This window comes from Opisthocomus hoazin, chromosome 7, assembly GCF_030867145.1.
Source record: "Opisthocomus hoazin isolate bOpiHoa1 chromosome 7, bOpiHoa1.hap1, whole genome shotgun sequence".
In the NCBI taxonomy this organism is placed as follows: Eukaryota; Metazoa; Chordata; class Aves; order Opisthocomiformes; family Opisthocomidae; genus Opisthocomus; species Opisthocomus hoazin.
In genome coordinates this window covers 63,892,506-63,916,108 of record NC_134420.1, presented here as the reverse complement: position 1 = coordinate 63,916,108, position 23,603 = coordinate 63,892,506, and positions in this window count along the sequence as shown.

Here is a 23,603-nt window from a genome sequence, read left to right as displayed (position 1 = left end):
GGCTGCTGTCATCAGCTCCTGGAGCCATAAGGCGGTTTTCTGTACATCGAGGTACGGGCCGGTGCAGAGGGTTTGTAGGAGCCTTGCTTCCTGAGTGCTCGCCAACAGGTCCTCAGAGTGGTGGAGATAGCAGAGCATGTCCCCTGGCTGCCAATCCTCTGTGCACGTGCACTCCAGCTGCACACGCAGGCGGGAGTTCCTCACTGGCATCTCACCTTCGGTGCCCAGCTCCAGATGGAAGGAGTGCCCGGTTGGTGGCTCCAGGGGCACAAGCAGGCGATAGACAAACTCGTCTTGTCCACAAGCATCCACGTCTTCTCGGAAGCCGCCCAAACCTACAGGTACCTGCAGCCACGGCATGAAGTTGTTATTTAAGATTTGGCAGACAAGCAGAAGGCTGTTCACTAGCTCTTCCACCTCCTCGCATTCTTTTTGCCTGTTAGGCAGCGGCCATGATGTGTACTCGTCCGCAAATCTGTCCATGTGTAATGGGTCTTCCCCATCTTCCTCCTCCTCAAGACTTCTGGAGATGTCACGCTTTCTACTGCTTCCTGGCTTACAGCACCTTTTCCTGAGCCACCAGCAAAGCCCAAAGAGCAGCAGCAGCAGCAGGACTCCAGCAATGGCCCACAACTGCCACTGCAGCAAGTCAGCAAGGAGCAGGCCTCCCCAGGCACAGCTGCTCTGCTCCGTGATCTTCTGCATCAGGCTCCTGTGCTCCACTTCCTGCAGCAGCCGAGTCATCTCCCGGCTCACGTACTCTGCAAGCTGCTGCATGCACTCGCGTGTGGCCTCATCCAGCTCCTCACCAAGCATCTGCACCTGCTGGATGATGCTTTGCAGAAGCAGCAAGAGGAATCGCATGGCAGCCATGCTCTGTAGGAGGAGAGAGAGAGAAGGGGTTCAGTGGGGCTGTGAGGGAGGGAGAGGGGCCGGGAGCCGCAGGGAGCTGAGGACAGTTAGGAGAGGAGCTGAGGCAGCTGGGAGGCAGCAAGGCCTGCGTCCAGCCCCGCTGCTGCCAGCGCTGTGCCCTGCCCAAGGTTCTCCCGCCAGTGGATCGGCCCTCAACGCAGGCTGAGAACCCAGCCACGGGGCCCAGTGTTCCTGCCTCAGCCCTCGCCCAGCCCAGCCTCCCCCGGCATGCGCACTCACCTCTTGCCTAGGCTGTACTGGGGCAGCGCTGCTGACCGGTGCCCTGATCTATCCGCCCCCATTATGATGCGTCCCCTATGATGTCGCGGGCACCTGTCTGCATCACAACCACGCCTGCCGACCTGTGGCCCCAACCCGGCTCAGTGACCCACACCTGCCCTGGTGTACTGGGTAAGGCTGGGCTAGACTTCATTTTCCTCACAGGAGCTTGCGCGATGCTTCGTTCTGGATCTATTACCACCTGCCTGCCACTGGTTTATCTCAACATCCTGAGTTGGAAGGGACCCATGAGCATCATCGAGTCCAACCCCTGACGCCACACTGCGCAAACTTAAAGATAAATCATGGAGCCACTGAGGTTCGAAAAGACCTTTCAGATCATCACGTCCAACCATTAATGCAACACTGCCAAGTCCACCACTAAACGATGGCCCTGAGCGCCATGCCTACGTATATTTTAAACACCTCCAGGGATGGTGCCTCAACCGCTTCCCTGGACAGCCTGTTCCAATGTTTGACAACCCTTTTGGGGAAGACATCAACCTGAGGCCATTTGCACTCTTCCTATCATTTGTGACCTGCTGCTAGTGAGGTGCTTCTATCTGCTCCACGATGTGCAGTGTACACTGGAGCACATCTGAAATGCCTCTGTGTTAATGTGTGCAGCACCTGCGCCGTCTCGGTGGGGGCAGTTGATGGAGATCCGTGCAGCAGCAAAGACACAAGGGCCATTGATACATTGACACGTCAATACATCGGTACGTTGTGGATCCTGAGACAGCTGGCAAGAGAGCCATTTGGAGAAGGTGAACTAGGAAGGGTGTTCATCTAGGTAGTTCTTCAGCTAGGAAGAATGAACGGCGGCACGCGGGAAGGAACCATGAGAAGGATGACTACTCTGAACCGACCGCAACCCCCATTCCCCACTGCCTGTGCTGCTTGGGAGGAGGAGGTGGAGGAGTTTGGAGTGAAGCAGTCAAGTTGTGCCTGGGAGGAAGGGGGGTGTCTTTGGGGGAAGGTGTTTTTCGTTTTGACTTTGCTACACACCATCCTACTCTATTTCTGGATGGCGACAAACAAAACTAATATTCCCCAAGCTGAGTCTGTTTTACCTGTGATGGTAATAGGTGAGCAATCTCCCCGTCCTTATCTCGACCCACAAGCTTTTTTGTTTCGTTTTCTCCTCCTTGTGGCAGCACGCCACAATAAGTTACGGCAGTCACAAAGCAAGCAAAAGAAAGCAGAAGCAGCAGCAGAAGCACTTTAATGGTTAATCATAACATTTTTATATCCCCTTGTCCCCCACCCCCAGAGTCTCCTTGGTGAGGGCCTTTGGGCATGTAGCTCCTTTGCTTTTCTGACTGGTCATCATGTGCCCGTTCACACGACCTACACGCTTATCAAAGAGTTGGATTTTCCCATCCTGTTTCTTCGTTCCTTTCCTCCTGTTTTTCAACCCCAGGTGCACAAAATAATTAGCTCCTAGCTATGACTCTATTTCATCAAGATCGTCAAGACCGCCCGCAGCCCAGCCGATTCCCACATCCTCCCATCCTGCTGAGGAGGGCGAAGGAGAGAGCAGCTCGGTGGGCACCTGGCAGCCAGCCATGGTGAACCCAGCACATCAGCAGAGGTTCCTCACCTGCCACCCGCCTCTCTGCAGCCTGCTGTAAGCTATGCGCCTTCTTTGCACCCTGCTATGCTCACACCCCAAGACCGAGATTGGCTGGCGCATCCAGCCCCCGTTCGTTCTTGGCTCAGCAAAGAGCCTGTAAATATACAGGCAGCTTTCAAACAAAGAAAGATTTATTGGCATCTTGGCCCAGGCTAAAGGTCCCACAGGGAATGGAGTCTTGTGAAGAGGTGGGGTGGGCGCTGCTCAGGTGCAGTCTCCGTCGCAAGCCTCCTTGGCCACCTCGCACTCTCTCTCTGGCTCCCTTTCTCTCTTCGGCCACCTCACACTGCTGAGAAGACTGATGTCCGCTTACTCAATGCGCACAAATGTGTCTGAGTGCTGCACCGCCAAGATCAGCTCAATGGAGCAGGATCTGTCAAAGATGTTGGAGACGTTGATCTTGCAGCCGTGTGTGGAGGGCAGCACCGTAAACTTGTATGTGTCCCGCTCAGCCACAGCAATGCAGGCTGCTGTCATCAGCTCCTGGAGCCATAAGGCGGTTTTCTGTACATCGAGGTACGGGCCGGTGCAGAGGGTTTGTAGGAGCCTTGCTTCCTGAGTGCTCGCCAACAGGTCCTCAGAGTGGTGGAGATAGCAGAGCATGTCCCCTGGCTGCCAATCCTCTGTGCACGTGCACTCCAGCTGCACACGCAGGCGGGAGTTCCTCACTGGCATCTCACCTTCGGTGCCCAGCTCCAGATGGAAGGAGTGCCCGGTTGGTGGCTCCAGGGGCACAAGCAGGCGATAGACAAACTCGTCTTGTCCACAAGCATCCACGTCTTCTCGGAAGCCGCCCAAACCTACAGGTACCTGCAGCCACGGCATGAAGTTGTTATTTAAGATTTGGCAGACAAGCAGAAGGCTGTTCACTAGCTCTTCCACCTCCTCGCATTCTTTTTGCCTGTTAGGCAGCGGCCATGATGTGTACTCGTCCGCAAATCTGTCCATGTGTAATGGGTCTTCCCCATCTTCCTCCTCCTCAAGACTTCTGGAGATGTCACGCTTTCTACTGCTTCCTGGCTTACAGCACCTTTTCCTGAGCCACCAGCAAAGCCCAAAGAGCAGCAGCAGCAGCAGGACTCCAGCAATGGCCCACAACTGCCACTGCAGCAAGTCAGCAAGGAGCAGGCCTCCCCAGGCACAGCTGCTCTGCTCCGTGATCTTCTGCATCAGGCTCCTGTGCTCCACTTCCTGCAGCAGCCGAGTCATCTCCCGGCTCACGTACTCTGCAAGCTGCTGCATGCACTCGCGTGTGGCCTCATCCAGCTCCTCACCAAGCATCTGCACCTGCTGGATGATGCTTTGCAGAAGCAGCAAGAGGAATCGCATGGCAGCCATGCTCTGTAGGAGGAGAGAGAGAGAAGGGGTTCAGTGGGGCTGTGAGGGAGGGAGAGGGGCCGGGAGCCGCAGGGAGCTGAGGACAGTTAGGAGAGGAGCTGAGGCAGCTGGGAGGCAGCAAGGCCTGCGTCCAGCCCCGCTGCTGCCAGCGCTGTGCCCTGCCCAAGGTTCTCCCGCCAGTGGATCGGCCCTCAACGCAGGCTGAGAACCCAGCCACGGGGCCCAGTGTTCCTGCCTCGGCCCTCGCCCAGCCCAGCCTCCCCCGGCATGCGCACTCACCTCTTGCCTAGGCTGTACTGGGGCAGCGCTGCTGACCGGTGCCCTGATCTATCCGCCCCCATTATGATGCGTCCCCTATGATGTCGCGGGCACCTGTCTGCATCACAACCACGCCTGCCGACCTGTGGCCCCAACCCGGCTCAGTGACCCACACCTGCCCTGGTGTACTGGGTAAGGCTGGGCTAGACTTCATTTTCCTCACAGGAGCTTGCGCGATGCTTCGTTCTGGATCTATTACCACCTGCCTGCCACTGGTTTATCTCAACATCCTGAGTTGGAAGGGACCCATGAGCATCATCGAGTCCAACCCCTGACGCCACACTGCGCAAACTTAAAGATAAATCATGGAGCCACTGAGGTTCGAAAAGACCTTTCAGATCATCACGTCCAACCATTAATGCAACACTGCCAAGTCCACCACTAAACGATGGCCCTGAGCGCCATGCCTACGTATATTTTAAACACCTCCAGGGATGGTGCCTCAACCGCTTCCCTGGACAGCCTGTTCCAATGTTTGACAACCCTTTTGGGGAAGACATCAACCTGAGGCCATTTGCACTCTTCCTATCATTTGTGACCTGCTGCTAGTGAGGTGCTTCGATCTGCTCCACGATGTGCAGTGTACACTGGAGCACATCTGAAATGCCTCTGTGTTAATGTGTGCAGCACCTGCGCCGTCTCGGTGGGGGCAGTTGATGGAGATCCGTGCAGCAGCAAAGACACAAGGGCCATTGATACATTGACACGTCAATACATCGGTACGTTGTGGATCCTGAGACAGCTGGCAAGAGAGCCATTTGGAGAAGGTGAACTAGGAAGGGTGTTCATCTAGGTAGTTCTTCAGCTAGGAAGAATGAACGGCGGCACGCGGGAAGGAACCATGAGAAGGATGACTACTCTGAACCGACCGCAACCCCCATTCCCCACTGCCTGTGCTGCTTGGGAGGAGGAGGTGGAGGAGTTTGGAGTGAAGCAGTCAAGTTGTGCCTGGGAGGAAGGGGGGTGTCTTTGGGGGAAGGTGTTTTTCGTTTTGACTTTGCTACACACCATCCTACTCTATTTCTGGATGGCGACAAACAAAACTAATATTCCCCAAGCTGAGTCTGTTTTACCTGTGATGGTAATAGGTGAGCAATCTCCCCGTCCTTATCTCGACCCACAAGCTTTTTTGTTTCGTTTTCTCCTCCTTGTGGCAGCACGCCACAATAAGTTACGGCAGTCACAAAGCAAGCAAAAGAAAGCAGAAGCAGCAGCAGAAGCACTTTAATGGTTAATCATAACATTTTTATATCCCCTTGTCCCCCACCCCCAGAGTCTCCTTGGTGAGGGCCTTTGGGCATGTAGCTCCTTTGCTTTTCTGACTGGTCATCATGTGCCCGTTCACACGACCTACACGCTTATCAAAGAGTTGGATTTTCCCATCCTGTTTCTTCGTTCCTTTCCTCCTGTTTTTCAACCCCAGGTGCACAAAATAATTAGCTCCTAGCTATGACTCTATTTCATCAAGATCGTCAAGACCGCCCGCAGCCCAGCCGATTCCCACATCCTCCCATCCTGCTGAGGAGGGCGAAGGAGAGAGCAGCTCGGTGGGCACCTGGCAGCCAGCCATGGTGAACCCAGCACATCAGCAGAGGTTCCTCACCTGCCACCCGCCTCTCTGCAGCCTGCTGTAAGCTATGCGCCTTCTTTGCACCCTGCTATGCTCACACCCCAAGACCGAGATTGGCTGGCGCATCCAGCCCCCGTTCGTTCTTGGCTCAGCAAAGAGCCTGTAAATATACAGGCAGCTTTCAAACAAAGAAAGATTTATTGGCATCTTGGCCCAGGCTAAAGGTCCCACAGGGAATGGAGTCTTGTGAAGAGGTGGGGTGGGCGCTGCTCAGGTGCAGTCTCCGTCGCAAGCCTCCTTGGCCACCTCGCACTCTCTCTCTGGCTCCCTTTCTCTCTTCGGCCACCTCACACTGCTGAGAAGACTGATGTCCGCTTACTCAATGCGCACAAATGTGTCTGAGTGCTGCACCGCCAAGATCAGCTCAATGGAGCAGGATCTGTCAAAGATGTTGGAGACGTTGATCTTGCAGCCGTGTGTGGAGGGCAGCACCGTAAACTTGTATGTGTCCCGCTCAGCCACAGCAATGCAGGCTGCTGTCATCAGCTCCTGGAGCCATAAGGCGGTTTTCTGTACATTGAGGTACGGGCCGTTGCAGAGGGTTTGTAGGAGCCTTGCTTCCTGAGTGCTCGCCAACAGGTCCTCAGAGTGGTGGAGATAGCAGAGCATGTCCCCTGGCTGCCAATCCTCTGTGCACGTGCACTCCAGCTGCACACGCAGGCGGGAGTTCCTCACTGGCATCTCACCTTCAGTGCCCAGCTCCAGATGGAAGGAGTGCCCGGTTGGTGGCTCCAGGGGCACAAGCAGGCGATAGACAAACTCGTCTTGTCCACAAGCATCCACGTCTTCTCGGAAGCCGCCCAAACCTACAGGTACCTGCAGCCACGGCATGAAGTTGTTATTTAAGATTTGGCAGACAAGCAGAAGGCTGTTCACTAGCTCTTCCACCTCCTCGCATTCTTTTTGCCTGTTAGGCAGCGGCCATGATGTGTACTCGTTCGCAAATCTCTCCACGTGTAATGGGTCTTCCCCATCTTCCTTCTCCTCGAGACTTCTGGAGATGTCACACTTTCTACTGCTTCCTGGCTTACAGCACCTTTTCCTGAGCCACAAGCAAAGCCCAAAGAGCAGCAGCTGCAACAGGACTCCAGCAATGGCCCACAACTGCCACTGCAGCAAGTCAGCAAGGAGCAGGCCTCCCCAGGCACAGCTGCTCTGCTCCGTGATCTTCTGCATCAGGCTCCTGTGCTCCACTTCCTGCAGCAGCCGAGTCATCTCCCGGCTCCTGTACTCTGCAAGCTGCTGCATGCGCTCGCGTGTGGCCTCATCCAGCTCCTCACCAACCATCTGCGGCTGCTGGATGATGATTTGCAGAAGCAGTGAGAAGAATTGAATGGCAGCCATGTTCTGTAGGAGGAGAGAGAGAGAAGGGGTTCAGTGGGGCTGTGAGGGAGGGAGAGGGGCCGGGAACCGCAGGGAGCTGGGGACAGGAAGGATAGGGGCTGAGGCAGCTGGGAGGCAGCAAGGCCTGCGTCCAGCCCCGCTGCTGCCAGCGCTGTGCCCTGCCCAAGGCGCTCCCGCCAGTGGATCGGCACTCGACGCAGGCTGAGAACCCAGCCACGGGGCCCAGCGTTCCTGCCCCGGCCCTCGCCCAGCCCAGCCTCCCCCCGGCATGCGCACTCACCTCTTGCCTAGGCTGTACTGGGGCAGCGCTGCTGACCGGTGCCCTGATATATCCGCCCCCATTATGATGCGTCCCCTATGATGTCGCGGGCACCTGTCTGCATCACAACCACGCCCGCCGGCCTGCGGCCCCAACCCGGCTCAGTGACCCACACCTGCCCTGGTGTACTGGGTAAGGCTGGGCTAGACTTCATTTTCCTCACAGGAGCTTGCGCGATGCTTCGTTCTGAATCTACTACCACCTGCCTGCCACTGGTTTATCTCAACATCCTGAGTTGGAAGGGACCCATGAGCATCATCGAGTCCAACCCCTGAAGCCACACTGCGCAACCTTAAGGATAAATCGTGGAGTCATTGAAGTTCGAAAAGACCTTTCAGATCATCACGTCCAACCATTAACGCATTAAGACCTCTTTCCTAAAAGCCATGCTAAACCTGCCCTGGTGCAACTTGAGACCGATTACTCTCTTCCTATCATTTGTTACCTGGGAGAAAAGACCAACACCCACCTTGCTACAACCTCATTTCATGTAATTGGAGACAGGGATGAGATCTCCCCTCAGCTTCCTTTTCTCCATACTAAACAACTCCAGCCCCCTCAGTTCCTCCTCATAAGACTTCTGCTCTAGACCCTTCACCAGCTTCATTGCCATTTTTGGGACGTGTTCCAGCTCCTCAATGTCTTTCTTGTAGTGAGAGGCTCAAAACTGAACACAAGTTTTGAGGCCTGACCTCACCAGTGCCAAGTACGGGGCACAATCACCTCCCTACTCCTGCTGGCCACACTATTCCTGATACAAGCGAGGATGTTGCTGGCCACCTTGGCACACTGCCAGCCATCCACCAACACCCCCAGGTCCTTTTCCTCCAGGCAGCTTTCCAGACACTCTTCCCCAAGCCTAGAGAATTGCATGGGGTTATTGTTACCCAGGTGCAGGACCCAGCACTTAGCGTGGTTGAATCTCATACGGTTGGCCTCAGCCCATCAGTCCAGCATGTCCAGATCCTTCTGCAGAGCCTTTCTACCCTCAAGCAGGTCAAGACTTTTGCCCAACTTGGTGTCACCTGCAAACTTGCAGAGGGAGCGCTCCGTCCTCTCATCCAGAGCATTGATGAAGATATTAAACAAACTAGCCCCAATACTGAGCCCTGGGGAACAGTGCTTGTGACTAGCTGCCAACTAGATTTAACTCCATTCACAGCTCTTTGGGCCCAGTCATCCAGCCAGTTTTTACCCAACTAAGATTACACCCATCTAGAATCACAGAATCACAGAATGGTAGGGGTTGGAAGGGACTTCTGTGGGTCATCTAGTCCAACCCTCCTGCCGAAGCAGGGTCACCTACAGTAGGTTTTAGAGGACCTTGTCCAGGCGGGTCTTGAGTATCTCCAGAATATCTAAGTCTATCTAAGTCATGAGCAGCCTGCTTATCCAGGATAATGCTGTGGGAAAGTGTCAAAGGCTTTACTATAGTCTAGGTAGACAACATCCACAGCGTTTCCCTCATCCGCTATCCAAGTCACCTTGTCATAGGAGACCTGGTTAGTCAAGCAGGACCTGCCTTTCATAAACACATTCTGACTGGGCCTGAATACCTTGTTGTCCTTTATGTGCTGTGTGATGGCATTCCAGATGAACTGCTCCGTAACCTGCTCTGGTACTTCCCCATATCCTCCTTACAGCCCTTCTTGTAGACAGGTGTCACATTTTGTAACCTCTAGTCCACTGGGACCTCCTCATTTAGCCAGGACTGCTGATAAATGATTCAAAGTAGCTTGGTGAGCACTTCTGCCAGCTTCCTCAGTGGATCCCATCCAGCTCCACAACTTGTGTGTGTCTAAGTGGTGTAGCAGGTCGCGAACCATTTCTCCGTGGATTAGGAGTGCTTCATTCTGCTCCCCATCCCTGTCCTCCAGCTCAGGGGGCTGGGTACCCAGAGAAGGTACTTGTCCATACTTGTAATTAATTCTCCTTACCGATGTTAAGCCCATTGTCTAAAATCCACAACCAAGTCAGCCCAGGGCATTCTTGTAATTCACAGCTCCTCATTATCCTATGGATATTGCTGGAACTAGAAAGTTTTCAAGGTTGAGACCATCTTTGGGTGACAGCCTCTCCTTTGCCTTGTATTTATACACATGGCAAAACAGAGCTTCATTCCCAGGTGTGAAGTTGTGTGCTACATCATTATAAATGACAGTAATCAAGAACATCCCAGGGCTACTAAAAGCAGATACATCAAGCTGTGGGGTGACAGTTCCCTGTGCTCATCTCTCTCTGCGAGATGCCTCATTTCCAAGCAGCCTGCCCCTCATGCCAGCTCAAGCAAGAGGCACCATCTCTGCACAGGTGGTTTTGCAGTTCTCAGTATGCTTGAGTGATCCTTTCAGTGCTGCAGAGCCCTCCGTGGCTTGCAAAATAACTAGAGTTACTATTAAAGACTGAGGCAAAGAAGGCATTAACTATCTCAGCCTTTTCCTCATCTTTTGTCACTATGTTTCACCCGCATCCAATAAAGGATGGAGATTCTCCTTAGCCCTCCTTTTGTGCTAATGTATTTACATAAATATTTTTTATTGTCTTTTACAGCAATAGCCAAATTGAGCTCTAGTTGGGCTTTAGCCCTTCTAATTTTCTCCCTGCATAACCTCATGACATCCTTGTAGTCCTCCTGAGTTTTCTGCCCCTTCTTCCAAAGGTCACAAACTCTTCTTTTTTTCCCCAATTTCCAGACAAAGCTACCTGTTCAGCCACGACCAGTCTTCTTCCCTGCCAGCTCATCTTCCAGCACACGGAGACAGTCTGCTCCTGCACATTTAAGATTTTCTTCCTGAATAGTGTTGATCCTTCCCGGACTCCTTTGTCCTTCAGAACTTTCTCCCAATGGACTCTGTCAACCAGGTTCCTAAACAGGCCAAAGTCTGCCCTCTGGAAGTTCTAGGTGGCAGTTCTGCTAACCCCTCTCCTTACTTCTCCAAGAATCAAAAACTCGTAAGATTTCATAATCACTGTGCCCAGCTATCATATCACCCACAAGTCCTTCTCTCTGTGCAACCAACAGGTCCAGCAGGGTACCTTCCCCAGCTGGCTCACTCACCAGCAGTGTCAGGAATTTATCTTCCACACGCTCCAGGACCTCCTAGACTGTTTTGTCCCTGCTGCATTGCATTTCCAGCAGACACCTGGTAAGCTGAAGTCCCCCTCAAGCAGAAGGGATAGAGATTGGGATACACCTCCCAACTTCTTATGGAATATTTTGTCTGCCTCCTCATCCTGGGTGGCTGGTCTATAACAGACTCTCACCATGATATCTGCTTTGTTGGGCTTCCCCCTGATTCTTACCCGTAAACACTCAACACTGTTGTCGCCATCATTAAGCTATAGACAATCAAAACACTCCCTAACGTACAGGGCTACCCCATTGCCTCTCCTTCCTTGCCTGTCCCTTTTGAAGAGTTCATAGCCATCCACTGCAGCACTCCAGTTGTGTGAGTCATCCCACCATGTTTCCATGATGACAACTATACCATAATTTTCCTGCTGCACAATGGCTTCCAGCTCGTCCTGTTTGTTGCAAATGCTGCATGCATTGGTGTAGATGCACTTCAGTCAGGCTACTCATTCCACCACCTTTTTAGGCAGAGGAAGAAGCCATAATTCCTGCGTGACCATTCTCTAGAATTTCTGCGGTTTCTAACACATCTATAACCCTTGTGTCTTTGCTCTTGCATGGATCTCCATCCTCTACCTCCATTGAAAGGGTGGACCAAAGAACCCTTCTAGCATACCTTCCCTCAAACATTGACGTGCTGCCCCCAAGCTTATCTCTATTTATCTCTTTCCCCCTTCAAATCTAGTTTAAAGTTCTTTCAATAAGCCCTGCAGTAGCTGCTGTGCAAAGATACTTCTCCATCTTTCAAAGAGTTGTACCCTGTCTGTTGCCAGCAGGCCTGGTGTCTTGTAAATAGACCTACGATCAAAAAAACCCAAATTCTGCCACTGACACCAGCTCAGAGCCAGGTATTGATCTGCTGGCTCTTCCTGTTTCTTCCCTCATCATTCCCTGCAACTGGAAGGATAGAAGAGAACACTACTTGTGCTCCTGATCCCTTAACCAATAAGTCCCAAGGCCCTGAAGTCTCTCTTTTCACCCCCTTTGTTATTTAACATTCTATAACATAAATTTCTCTTAAGGAAGTACTTATAAACATCACTTTGCTAATGCAGAACCACAAGAACCACCAGAGATAGCTACATTCTGGGAAAGAAAAAAGGGCTTGTCTGTTTTTAAACATCCACCCCCACTTTTGCCCTCCTCTGGCTCTCCAGCTCTGAAGTTCCCAGCTGGGATCCTGCAACCTGTGGGTGGACCTGTCTGCCCACAGGCAAGTCATGCAGCTCTACCACGCGTGGCTCCAGGCACGTAGTACAAGGTACAGCGCTGGGCCTTGCTCTTCCTGCATGCTTGTGTCAGCAAGGGAATTGTCAAAGTGCCACTGGTCTGACTTCAGGATATTTAAACCCACAGGCATTAACAATAACAGCACACAGTTGCTTTTCCAGGACATCATCCATCTGCCAGATGACATCTAGACTGCACAAATCTCATTTCATTTGCTCAATGTTTCCCTGTCATTACATAGACTTTAAAAAAAAAATACTGTGGGGAAAAACGTTTTAATTCTAAAATGGATATATTTACAGGCATTAAGGAAGCATGAAAAGGATGCTGTAGGACCACTGAAGTCAGTAAGAGTCTTTCTGTTGACATCAATGAGGTTTTGGATCAGATTCTAATTTATGGGATAGATTATTCATTAACAAGTCTTCATCTTTAACAGGAACAGACCATGACACAAATAAGAACCTGGGCAGAGAAAATATATTTGTATAAAAGCATTAGGTCAAATGTTCAGACTAAATAAATTGGATCAGCAGGGTGAAATATGACACTTTCGCGGACAGAGACATATGGCTTTTCACATAGGAAGGACTGAAGAAAGGCCCACATCAAAAGATACAATTTTACCATTTCCTGTGACATCTACAGTACATAACGTTACAGCATGGGGAAAAAAAATAAAAAATAAAGGATGCTATCAGCACCAGTGTGGAGTGACTCACACATGGTTTTCACTACAGTTAATGGTTTGACAGAACTTTTTCTTCTGCTGCGTGACTGCCAGCCCCAAGTGGTGGTACGTGCAGAGCAAACTGAAGCATAGTAATCAACAGGTCAACTTGCACCAAGGTGGCTTTCAACGGCTGAAGACAAATGTATGCCCCTGTCTAGCAGGTTACATCAATCTTATTCTCCAGGAGCAACATTTTACTCCTGGCTCAGCTGCCTGAATTTGAGTGGAATGACACCTCCAGTCATCCTCAGACACTTTGATGTAAACAAAATGATAAAGGACAGCAAAATCTGACTCTTTGACAGCTTTGGAATAGTATGTCATGTAATGTAACCTATATCCATGCAACGTGTAAAAGCATGTGTGTGCAATACTGTTATATCTCTCTTAAAGCATGTAGGTGGTGTAAACATAACTTTCTGAGATCTCAGGGCTGTAAATGGGAAACTGCTGCTTTGAAGTAAATAGAGTAACTCACTTGCCAAATCTTTAGTTGCTAGCAGCAAGCAGGTCACCTTTCTATCAGTCAGAACTCTGTCACTTTTACTGCTAGTATTTGATTAAGGCGAGAGCTTTCAGAGTCAAAAAAACATGTGTAAAATATGAGTTCTATACAGAAAGCATCCTGTTTTCCTTTTTTTGCAAATAAATCAACAAGGAGCAATGTCACGAAAGAGTAAGTCTCTTCTTTACAAAAACTGTCCCCTCCACACATGTGTGAGAGTTTCAGTTCTGTATTTGGAGCTACAGATCATTTCCCTTCCTTCCCTGCCACGGGACAGACGCAAGCTTGGTATTTGAATCCTTACACATTCCTTCCCAGTCATGAAAGATCAGAAGACTTTTCTGCAAATTAAGAAAAAAGGAGTAGAGCACAACAGTCAAACTCTCTCTTTCTCAACAAGTCTTGTTACCACTTGAAATTTGCTGGGAATACAAGTTTACTGCTCATAAATTTGCTATGAACACTAGAAAGTAACGAGCCTAGCCTTGTTCCAGACCATTCTTACTAACTCCCTGGCATACGTCTTCCACTTAAATAGTTTCAGTTTTAGCTCAGCTGCCTGCTCGAGGACATTTAAAGAATGGTTAGAGTCCACAGCAGGCTTTTTCTCTTCTGAATAGAGGCAATAGGCAACTCTGTTTCTGTTGTTTGTTTTTAAGAACAGAAATAATCCATGCCATTCTTAGAAAATGAAGTGATAAATTCTGATGTACACATTAAAATTAAAAGCAAATCCAAACAGAAGATAGCTATGACTTCTAAAATCAAAACCCAGCAAACAAGCCACTACTTTAGCTACTAAAGCCCGACGTGTAATTTGTTAGGCTAGACTTTGATCAGACTTCCCACTTGAAAATCAGGACAACAAATTGTATCAGAGTTCATTTTCTCCTGGGAATATAAACCAGTAATTTTGTGGGGTTAGTGCCAAGGAGCCTATGGATTTAGCCTTTATCCACACCACTTCAAGCTAAAACGAATGACTAAACACAGAGCAAATCAAAACCAGCCACACCATGTTATTTACAGAATTAGCTGCTGTTCTCCTGTAGTAATTAACTGTATTTCCAGTAGCTCCAAGTTCACAGGCACTGCTTCTCGTTTTCCACTCCGTTCTGGTCTTTAAGGTAACAACAGAGTCAGCTGAGTCTAAACACCAGTTGATGAAATCAAAGCATGTAGCTTGCAAGATATCAGTCATATCTGGATGTGATCTGCAGGATGATAAAAATTTCCCAGCCACATAGGCTTTGGTGTGGCAGCACCTATGCAATTTTTAATCAGTGCAATTAGCACAGCTGAAGCCTTTCCACATCACAGCTGTTCATCACAACTGGGCAGCATCTCTTCCCAGGCTGGTTTCAAGTACTTCCAAAGTCTGAAAAGTGGACAGTGCTGGAGGCACTTGAATTGACTAGCCATGGTCACAACAGCATACTCCTAGTTAGGTGAAAAGGAAGATCCTCTCCAGCAACTCCTCATGCCTTCATGTTGAAGGGGCAGAGCTACACTTAATCCTGCTCATCTGGCTGGCACAGAATCACAGAAAGTTACGGGTTGGAAGGGACTTCTGTGGGTCATCTAGTCCAACTCTCCTGCTGAAGCAGGGTCACCTACAGCAGGCTGCACAGAACCGCGTCCAGGCGGGTCTTGAATATCTCCAGAGAAGGAGACTCCACAACCTCCCTGGGCAACCTGTTCCAGTTCTCCGTCACCCTCAGAGGGAAGAAGTTCTTCCTCATGTTCAGACGGAACTTCCTGTGCTTCAGTTTGTGCCCATTGACCCTTGTCCTGCCGCTGGGCACCACTGAAAAGAGTCTGGCCCCATCTTCCTGACACCCACCCTTCAGATATTTATAAGCATTTATAAGGTCCCCTCTCAGCCTTCTCTTCTTCACGCTGAACAAGCCCAGCTCTCTCAGCCTTTCCTCATAGGAGAGCTGCTCCAGTCCGCTCATCATCCTCGTAGCCCTCCGCTGGACTCTCTCCAGCAGCTCCTCATCTTTCTTGAACTGGGGAGCCCAGAACTGGACGCAGTACTCCTGATGGAGCCTCACTAGGGCTGAATAGAGGGGGAGAAGAACATCCCTTGACCTGCTGGCCACACTCTTCTTAATGCACCCCAGGATCCCATTGGCCTGCTTGGCAGTCAGGGCACACTGCTGGCTCATGGTTAACCTGCCATCCACCAGCACACTCAGGTCCCTCTCCACAGAGCTGGTCTCCAGCAGGTCCACCCCAAGCCTGTACTGGTGCATGGGGTTGTTCCTCCCCAGGTGCAGGACCCTGCACTTGCCCTTCTTGAACTTTATCAGGTTCCTGTCTGCCCAACTCTCCAGCCTGTCCAGATCTCACTGAATAACAGCACAGCCTTCTGGTGTATCAGCCACTCCTCCCAGTTTTGTGTCATCATCAAACTTTCTGAGGGTACACTCTAACTCTTCATCCAGGTCATTGATGAATAAGCTGAATAAGACTGGGCCAAGTACCGACCCCTGGGGGAATCCTTTTCACGTCCTCTCTTCAGTTACTGCTCACTACAAAAGAAGATTCACCTGGAAGGGAAGAACTCATCTGCTCCTGTTTGGACATCTGAAAGGCAGTTTTACCTGTAAGAGATGAAAGTCAATTCCTATAGTGATTCTGCTCATCCTGAAATAAATTTAAGGCTTCGATTTCTTGTGCACTCATTCCTCACCCTCTATCCACTCAGATGTGTGTCTGCTCAGAGCGTGCAAAGGCTCCTACCAAGTACACGCCTTTGCCATCCCTTAGGTGAAACCAGGAAAGGGCTGGTGCTTGCCCAGGTCCCATCCCAGTGTGGGTCAAGATGTGGCCAAGGTGCCTTAGGACATGGGAAACGCTTCCACATTGAGACAGTATAGGCAGAGCCTAAGACAGAGGGAATAAGCATCCTCTGGTGATGCTTTCATCCTGCCAGTTAGGTAGGATGAGGAATTGTGTATCAGTATACAGAAAAATCCAACAATGCATAACCTTTGCAGTGATTCCCTAGAAAAATTGCAAACGGAAAACACAGTTGATATTTTTGTTCTTTTCCTTCTAGAAATTTCCTTATCATGAATCAGGAGCAGTGGGAGCCAAACCAACAGTGTTTTTTCTTATAATTAACATTAAGATTTTAATATGTCCCAGCATGAATTAATCTTGTTCAGTGTTAACTATAACACACTTCATATTACCTAGAATACAGGCCACAATGACATCAGATCCTTTGGTGATGATTTTTCTCCAACACAAGAGGACATCAGTCCAGACAGAGTATTTCAGTGTGACACTGGCAGCACTAACATCATGTGCTTTATGGATAATACACCTATAGAGAAAAACTTAGTGTGCTTGAGTTGCTTTCTCTTTGTATAGCACTTGGGCATGTGAGTCAGATGCATACGCCTTCTGTGGTTCAAAGAAGAAAAATCCTCATTAAGGTACTTGTGTAACGGCCTTGCAAGGTACGTAATAGACATGAAACCTGTTCTGATATGCTGGTGCAATTATTTATTTTTTTTCTCCCTGCAGTATGCATTGCCCCTCCCCACAATGATTTATGCAAAATATCCATTAATTCAGAGGAAAAAATCTCAAGTGCAATGAAAACTAAAAAGCCTGCAATCACAGAATCACAGAATCACAGAATGGTAGGGGTTGGAAGGGACCTCTGTGGGTCATCTAGTCCAACCCTCCTGCCGAAGCAGGGTCACCTACAGCAGGCTGCACAGGACCTTGTCCAGGCGGGTCTTGAATATCTCCAGAGAAGGAGACTCCACAACCTCCCTGGGCAACCTGTTCCAGTGCTCCGTCTCCCTCAGAGGGAAGAAGTTCTTCCTCATGTTCAGACGGAACTTCCTATGCTTCAGTTTGTGCCCATTGACCCTTGTCCTGTCACTGGGCACCACTGAAAAGAGCTTGGCCCCATCCTCCTGACACCCACCCTTCAGATATTTATAAGCATTTATTAGGTCCCCTCTCAGCCTTCTCTTCTTCACGCTGAACAAGCCCAGCTCCCTCAGCCTCTCCTCGTAGGGGAGATGTTCCAGTCCCCTCACCATCCTTGTAGCCCTCCGCTGGACTCTCTCCAGTAGCTCTTCATCTTTCTTGAACTGGGGAGCCCAGAACTGGACACAGTACTCTAGATGAGGCCTCACCAGGGCAGTGTAGAGGGGAAGGAGAACCTCCCTCGTCCTGCTGGCCACACTCTTCTTGATGCACCCCAGGATCCCATTGGCTTTCTTGGCAGCCAGGGCACACTGCTGGCTCATGGTTAACCTGTCGTCTACCAGGACGCCCAGGTCCCTCTCCGCAGAGCTGGTCTCCAGCAGGTCCACCCCAAGCCTGTACTGGTGCATGTGGTTGTTCCTCCCCAGGTGCAGGACCCTGCATTTGGCTTTGTTGAACCTCATCAGGTTCCTCTCTGCCCAACTCTCCGGCCTGTCCAGGTCACGCTGAATGACAGCACAGCCTTCTGGTGTGTCTACCACTCCTCCCAATTTGGTGTCATCATCAAACTTTCTGAGGGTACACTCTAACTCTTCATCCAGGTCATTGATGAAGAAGTTAAACAAGACTGGGCCCAGTACTGACACCTGAGGGACACCACTTGTCACCAGCCTCCAACTAGACTCGGCGCTGCTGATGACAACCCTCTGAGTTCTGCCATTCAGCCAGTTCTCAGTCCACCTCACCGACCACTCATCCAGCCCACACTTCCTGAGCTTCCCTAGGAGGATATCATGGGAGACTATGTCGAAAGCCTTGCTGAAGTCGAGGTAGACAACATCTACGGCTCTCCCTTCGTCTAGCCAGCAAGTCCCACCGCTGCTAATAAAGCCAAAGCACAAGGAAGCAAACACTGCACTCCCTATATGGCCAACCACCATCAGGGAGCTAAAAAAAGTCGAAGTAGCAAGGGCTTAATTCAAATGCTATACGTTTCTTTTCACAACCGTCTAACTGGACATTTGCTTAACTTCATAGCTAAATAAGGACTGGACAGCAGCAGAATCTCAGATGCTCATTTCATGCACATGTTCATGCTCAGGTTAGTTCCCTGTAGCTCAAATCTCCACGAAGATCACACCGTGCTACACAAAAGACAGAGAAGGATGCCAGAAAAGCCTTTGACCCTTAGCTTTCATAGATGAAAGCAGTGGGTGGAAAGTGGGAGAAAGAACACGTGCTGCACTGTATTCATGTTTTCCTTTGTGAAAGGTGTGACATTATTACTCGACAAGCACAATACAGAGTAACACGGGACACTAAAAGGAGGATCCTCATATGGCAGTCTCAAAACAGTAGAACAATCAGGGTCCGATTTCATGAACAGCAGCTCACCAGCAAACACGGCAGGAAAAGGCTCCATTTACAGGTAGTCAGGGCAGCAGATTTGGATGCTTTACATTCCTAAGCAGTATCCAGACATAAAGATAATAGCACAGATAAGTAGGCATAGACAGAGCAACAGTAAGCTTTATTTTCCTGCCACAGTAATTCCAAGTACCGCGTAAGGCGAAGTGCTATTTCATGTTTGGGCTACACGTTTTAATGCATTGTTTTGGTTTCGGCTGCCGCCAGCAACAAAAGCGCCACGCTGCCGCCCCTCCCCCCCGCCGCGGTGCGGAGGAGAATGGAAAGAAAACAGGCAGAAAACTGGTGGGTCGGGATAAGGGCAGTTTAACAGAACAGCAAACAAAGGGAACAACAGTAACAACGATACAGATAAGGGGAATACACAGAACAGACCGCACGACCCCACAGACCCACCCTCCTGCACAGGACCGGCGCCGCACGCTGCCGAGCTGCGAGCGAGTTCCCGCCGCGCCACGCCCCCCCCACCAGAACCCAGCGTGACGGCACATGGTATGGAATACCCGGCTCTGTTTGGCCAGGTGGGGTCAGCCCCCACCCCCCGGCTGTGCCCCTTCCTGGAGTCCGGTGAAAATTAACCCTGTCCTGGCCAAACCCAGGACGTGCATAGATACTGAACCACAAAATGACCTGATTTAATGGGAATTAAATCAATAAAAGCTTTTGCATTTAGGATTTCAAGTTTACAGTTACCTGCACATCCATTATTTGCTAAGACTTCATAAGACACAGTGTGAGCAACAGTTGCAACCCTTCAAAATGAAAACACCAAAACATTTAGTTTTTGAGGCTGAAAAGCAGTGAAAGAAATAAACAGGAACTCTCTTCCCAGGTGGAATTAAATGCTCGACTCCTTGCTTCATCATATAAAACAGATCGTGCTGAAAGAAGGAATGAAGCACAGTTACTTTTTCCTATTCTGACACCGGAATACTTCACAACTACACAATTTTCCAGGTGCTTACTCCTGCTCCGCAGTCTGATATGTGCTTTGGAACCACTGATCTTCCCTAAGTAAAATAAAACAAAATAAAATAAAGCTAAGCCTTCTAGGGTGAGTTTCCAATTCCACGCTATTTTGAACAGTTGTGGTTTTTTAGGGTTTTTCTAGCTTTTGAGCTCTACAACTACCAGATTTTCAGTCTAGCAGAGCATATGGGTTAGAACCTTACTTCTCAGAACGATCACCATGATTTACAAAGGAATCAAGGACTCATAGTGCACAACTCATGCTAAAATCAAAGTGACAACACCTGTTCCAAATTTTCCCTAGGCCACAGTGTCGATGCTACTTATTCACAAACATTTCTGTATTCAGTGGAGCCATCAATGAAGATATGGCTCTATATATACTGCACAGTGCCTCCGTGGTTTGATCTTCTGTTTTCAGAAGACAGTTTTATTGGATGCAGTCTGTTTGCTAAGTACACCACACAGCAGGCATTCCCTACGTAGACCCAACAGAAACTTTCCATATATGATTAAAAGTAACCTCACCATGCCTTCAGAGCTGTGACAAGGTTCTCCTAAAAGCCATGCATTTCAAAAAACCTGTATCTAAACTTTGTGACCCAATTACTGCGCAAAGTGACCACACACAAAACGCAAAATTATCATGTGGGGAACAATCCTTTTCCTTGCTTGAAGGAATAGAGTTCAGAGTTACAAACTGTCCTTTCTGCTTGAAAATCTCAATCTACAGGTGCTGAATGACTTTTCAAATGTGAAACAAAACTTACTTAGGAAATGGGCAGATTTCCAGAGGAGCTGTCAGGAGGTGACAAGAATTTGTGTCACACAGACAGAAGTGCAACCATCGCACTGCAGAGAGGAAAACTCTCTGAATCCCACCAAGGAGCTACTATATTCATCAGATCTTACCAGTCAACCGTAAAACAGGCAAATTGTTACCAATTTAATTATCATCCTCATTGCTAATAGCACCATTTTCAGCTGAAAATTATTTTGCGATTATTTTATCACCAGAAAACATTGCATGCAAGCCCCCTCGTTTTGCTAATGAGAAGGCACTGAGTCACTCCATATATGACAACGAAAGAATTAGTTTCTTTTGCAAATGAGAAGATTTCTGCCTCCCAGGTGATTCATCTTTCCAAACAAAGAATCTGAAACACATTCAGTTGCAGGGGGGCTATATGTATTACTATTAATGTTATTAAAATAACTGTGCATCAGAGCCTGGTAAGTTTAGCTGAAAAGTCAATAAATTATTTAGTTCACAAAATGTCATTATGTGTGGAGTTTACTTAATTGAATAGAATAATTTATGGTAAAACCTAGAGAAAAGATCAATGCAGATGGCTTGTGAGAGTGATCGAGTTTCAGTGAAGGCAATTTGATTTTTATCCCTCATTATAATAATGTTAAAGGGAAAGCATCAACTTTGGTAAAAATCAATATTTGATGAGTGCCTAGGCAATGAATTTTAACTAGAGGTAGAACTGAGGTAGGAATAGGTGTAAATAATTAATAACTTCCATATCCTGAACAAATAACTGTTTTGTTTTGGAATAAATGCTTATTATCCAGAGATCCTTCTGTTCTCATAAAAGATAATTTAGTAATGAGTGTTCGGATTTTTAAAATTCTTTTTTTAAATTGACAGATGATCCTTAAAGGAGTCTTCCAATATGTTTCATAAAAGGTTTGTATTTTTTAGCCTGTAAAACATCTTAATTTTGAGTGAAGTAACACTTTTCTCATTTTCCCCCTTCTCTTTATACTAGAAGAATATTTTCCACTCTGCCATCAACAGCTATGATGGCTAGAGATGGACTGAATAAAAAAGTGCACATTCCATGAAAAAAACAAATTGTAAATTAAATCTTTACATAACCTTGTACACAGACATGCAGCTGTCTGAGCTGAGCTATAAAAGCAACCTGTAAAATCTGTTTAAATAGCAATCTTTGTGTGAAACGCTAGCCATGCAAAATTATCTATTTGTGGTTTTTTAAAAGAAACCATGATTGAGTTTGCGTGAATGTAGCGTGTGTATTTATTTTTGCTGTGTAAAATATTTCTCCCCTCAACCAGAAACCAGAAAAACATCTCAGACTTTTCTAATGAACACTTTTTGTCACTGGAGTGTCTAAGAAAAGGCCTGGGGACACATTTTGGTCCACTTCTCCCCAGTATATTGGGAAACCTCCTCTCCCACTGACACTGCACTTCACTTCTGCACCTACACGGATTCTCTTACACCATTAGCTCACATGAATAAAATGGCTCATTGTGGCAAGCAAGCATACATGTACTATCATAAAGGAAAAAAACGCCAACTTAGTAACAATGCAAGGCTCTTCAATTTCTTTTCTATACAGAGGCGAAGGGCAGAAACTGAACACCCAAACTGTGCCTGAAGTGGTTAGAGCCTCGCAGGTGGTACCACAAGCAACATATGGCTCTACACTCATGAAACAGTGAAGAAAAACAACAATGCAGAATGACAGATGGTGAAAAGACAACCTCTAGGAAGGGAGTATCAGATTCAGACAGACTCAAATTCCCACTTGGTTTACTGACTTACACAGAGGTTGTGATTTTTTTTTTCACTACAGTAGAATCACAGAATCACAGAATCACAGAATAGTAGGGGTTGGAAGGGACCTCTGTGGGTCATCTAGTCCAACCCCCCCGCCGAAGCAGGGTCACCTACAGCAGGCTGCACAGGACCTTGTCCAGGCGGGTCTTGAATATCTCCAGAGAAGGAGACTCCACAACCTCCCTGGGCAGCCTGTTCCAGTGCTCCGTCACCCTCAGAGAGAAGAAGTTCCTCCTCATGTTCAGACGGAACTTCCTGTGCTTCAGTTTGTGCCCATTGCCCCTTGTCCTGTCACTGGGCACCACTGAAAAGAGCTTGGCCCCATCCTCCTGACACCCACCCTTCAGATATTTGTAGGCATTTATAAGGTCCCCTCGCAGCCTTCTCTTCTTCAGGCTGAACAAGCCCAGTTCCCTCAACCTCTCCTCGTAGGGGAGATGCTCCAGTCCCCTCACCATCCTTGTAGCCCTCCGCTGGACTCTCTCCAGTAGCTCTTCATCCTTCTTGAACTGGGGAGCCCAGAACTGGACACAGTACTCCAGATGAGGCCTCACCAGGGTAGTGTAGAGGGGAAGGAGAACCTCCCTTGTCCTGCTGGCCACACTCTTCTTGATGCACCCCAGGATCCCATTGGCCTTCTTGGCAGCCAGGGCACACTGCTGGCTCATAGTTAACCTGTCGTCCACCAGGACACCCAGGTCCCTCTCCGCAGAGCTGCTCTCCAGCAGGTCCACCCCAAGCCTGTACTGGTGCATGTGGTTGTTCCTCCCCAGGTGCAGGACCCTGCATTTGGCTTTGTTGAACCTCATCAGGTTCCTCTCTGCCCATTCTTGGAATGGTCTCCAAAAAGCCTTTCTTTTTCTCTGTTCACTATAGAAGGCAACGCAAGACAGAAAGTTCCCCCCGACAACATTGTAAAAGTGGTAATACATTCATAAAAGACAGAGTCGGGACTTTTGAAATTCCCATTAGTGCCCATATAGCTTTGGAAATATGTCCAAAATACATTTTTTTAACCTGTTGTCTAACACACATTTTTAGTGCATTATCTTGGTGTGCCATTATTAATTAACTTGCCACCCTGTTTGGAAGCCCTCCAAGAAATCTGAAATGGGGCTACAAAATCTGATCTGCCTAAGTCTGCAAACTTTAAGTCTCAGAAGGATTTAACTGCCATGATTTTAATAATCTTATCAATAACCCATGATGAATTTATACCCATTAATCCAGATGTTGCAGGAAGTACAATTAAAGATTCTGAGCATATGATGCAACC